The sequence below is a fragment of the Malurus melanocephalus genome, unplaced genomic scaffold (genome assembly GCF_030028575.1).
Source record: "Malurus melanocephalus ecotype Western Australia unplaced genomic scaffold, MMel_1.1 scaffold_147, whole genome shotgun sequence".
In the NCBI taxonomy this organism is placed as follows: Eukaryota; Metazoa; Chordata; class Aves; order Passeriformes; family Maluridae; genus Malurus; species Malurus melanocephalus.
The window spans coordinates 976,003-978,589 of NW_026623379.1; the positions used below are offsets into that span (position 1 = coordinate 976,003).

At 45.1% G+C, this 2,587-nt stretch overlaps 2 protein-coding genes across 4 annotated transcripts in view; one reads left to right on the top strand and one right to left on the bottom strand.

The window, feature by feature from the left end:
* The window catches only part of LRRC56 (leucine rich repeat containing 56), a 79,433-nt gene extending 76,858 nt beyond the window's left edge, over nt 1-2,575 (bottom strand). The window contains exons 1-2 of one of the 2 annotated variants that reach the window (XM_057371466.1): nt 2,504-2,575; nt 945-1,026 (exon numbers count right to left, since the gene is read on the bottom strand). The gene's annotated coding sequence lies outside the window, so the exon portion shown is untranslated. Of the gene's footprint in view, nt 1-944; nt 1,238-2,503 lie in introns of those variants that run through there. The other variant, XM_057371465.1, reaches the window with a different exon arrangement.
* Nucleotides 1,237-2,587, top strand: part of HRAS (HRas proto-oncogene, GTPase) — a 41,681-nt gene continuing 40,330 nt past the window's right edge. The window contains exons 1-2 of one of the 2 annotated variants that reach the window (XM_057371473.1): nt 1,237-1,302; nt 1,392-1,504. The gene's annotated coding sequence lies outside the window, so the exon portion shown is untranslated. The remainder of the gene's footprint in view (nt 1,303-1,391; nt 1,505-2,587) is intronic. The other variant, XM_057371471.1, reaches the window with a different exon arrangement.

Sequence of the window (2,587 nt, forward strand, 5' to 3'; positions counted from 1 at the left end):
AGAAAGAAAGAAAGAAAGAAAGAAAGAAAGAAAGAAAGAAAGAAAGAAAGAAAGAAAGAAAGAAAGAAAGAAAGAAAGAAAGAAAGAAAGAAAGAGAGTAATTCCACTTGGGTGTTTCTACTAGAAATCACTCCGAAAAATACTCTAATTTCAAAAATGCCTGGGATAGCCTTGATCTGTAGCTGATGAGCAAGTTCAGCTGCTCACTAAACTCTTGGCATAAGTCTGTATGTCACATGGTGGACAGGTAAGCTTATGTCTTGTCTAAAGCTCCCCTCTTGCAGAAGTTAAAGTGGGGGTGAAAATATCAAGGAGTTATTTTTGGATCAAAGCACCTACAAAAATCGATGATGTACCTTCACAAACTGAATTTAGAGTGTTGCTACAAAAAGCCAAGACAGGATAAGCATGTCTATGAGTTATAGCCTTCCAACTGCAAGCTAAATACAGTTTGGTGAAAGCAATCATGAAAAATTGAAGGTATAGGATGGATAGAACAGCTCTATTGCAGATTTTGTTTTTGGAGTTTTACTGTGGCAGTAAGGACCTGAGATACTCTCACTTTCCTTTTTATTGTTCTGCATGCCAGTGGACCCAGTATCTGATTAGCCTTCTCTCCTGTCAAGCAAGGCTTACAAGAGCACTGCAAGCTAGACGTTTTTCCAAGAGTAAAACTCAACTTTAAARAAAGGAAGTAAAAATCTGCTCAAGAAGAACAATTTTTAATAAACAGAATGGGCTATAACCTCAGAAAGTGTAAATCTGTGCCCTGACAAAAGCAGTGGAGTTACATTGCTTTGCCACAGCTGATGATCTAGTCCAAATATTTTGCTTTTTTTGTCAAAAAGTAGAGGGGGAAGAAGACATCTTTAAGGTATTATCACTATCTGTGCCTTTGCAAGTCTGTGCCATCACCCCTATGCAATTGTGTGRTTATGACTCACCAATAGGTGATTCCATCTCTGTCTTCCAGCAGTCTGCAAACAAATAGTCCTCAGGTATCTTATAGCCTGATGTGATCTGGCACTGAAGAATGAGCAAGAGAGGCAGTTTCAGTCTCATCTGCTGGAGTTTCTTGGTTCTTGTAGGTCACTGAGAAGCCCAAGAGCCATGAAGCTGAGGCTCCTCCATAGCTGTGCCTATTTTATTAACTATTTGGTGCTTGCTTCCTGAAAAGTTCTTCTGGGCCACCTAGGTACCAAAAAACATGAGCCCGTTTTCAAGGTACTTCAAAAAGCAAGATTTCTGCATGCTCCAGTACCCTGCCTGCTCGTTAGAAATGGCTAAAACAAGACGAGACAGGTAAGCCGGAGAGGCGGTGCACGGTGCGTGCGTGTGTCTGCCTGTGGAGAAACCCATCACCTTTGTGTGTGCTGCTGCTCTGCCCTCAGCTCGCTCGGGAGAGATGCTGCGTTTCCATGAGCTGCGGCCCTCGCTTCTGTGGAGAACTGAGAGGTCATTCAGAGTCAGCAGGGCTTGTTAGAAGCAAAGGGAGAGTTTCAAGGTAGGTTAATGCTTCAGCCTTTTTGTTTGGACCTGTGTGTTTGTGTGCTGGTTTTTGGAAAAGTGCTCTGGCAGGTTTGTTTGTACTGGTGCAACACGTTCTCRAGACCTGAGAAAACCCGCACAACTGTCTCAACGGGAATCCTTAGAACATGTTTAATCTGCTCTTGCTACAAGCTCTGCAGGGCATGAGCTTTCTTTTTATTATGTGTCAAGCGTAGTATCTAGAACAATGGTTTTTAGATCGATTTTCAGATTACTAGATACTTTTTAATGGAAACAATAAATTGTGGAAGTGTGCTTGAAACATATGTCAGAGAGAACAGTGCTTTTCCAGTACCAGGAGTGTGTACTTTATTTGACATCATATTCTGCATCAACGCTTGATTACTTCTGCAAGCTGCTGGATAGTACAGTGACTATGCAATCCACCATCCAGTTTCCAAATAGTAACAGGAGAATCACAGTGCCTAATGGGAGAAAATGTCTGGTGTACTGGGACAGAATGGGAAGCACTGCATTGGCAGACCTGATTTCAGGACATGAAGCCTCAGTCCATCAATATTTACTAGTTCTGGTTCAGCAGATCCTATTTGTGGGACCCAGATAGGATCAGACAAGAACCTTTTACCACGCTCGGACCTCCACCTGAAATTGCAGCAATTCAGCTCAGACAGTGCATATCTCTGCTGCTAAGCTTAACGGGACCCCATCTGCCTTATACAGAGCCACTTCAGGTGTCTTTTCTTTTGTGGCCTTATTTGCACTTGAATAATTTGGAGTCATCTATTTTTCTAGGCATTTCCAGGGGCCAGATAAAAACACCCTGAGAGCCGAGTTTAGCGCAAGGGGTTATCAGGCAGGACCRTGAGTGGCAATCGACACTACATTTCAGGGGTCTTCCTCCCCAGAACGCCTCCGACAAAGGCAGCGCAGCCCCGGGCAGTCCCGCGGGGAAGGGCGGGCTGCGGGAGCGGCGGCCGCCAGGCCTTCCCCTCACCTCGGCTGCGGRGCGCTCCTGCAGAAGGGCCGCCGCGGGGCGGGAAGCGCAGCCGGCTTCCCGAGCGGACAGGACGCGATGGCG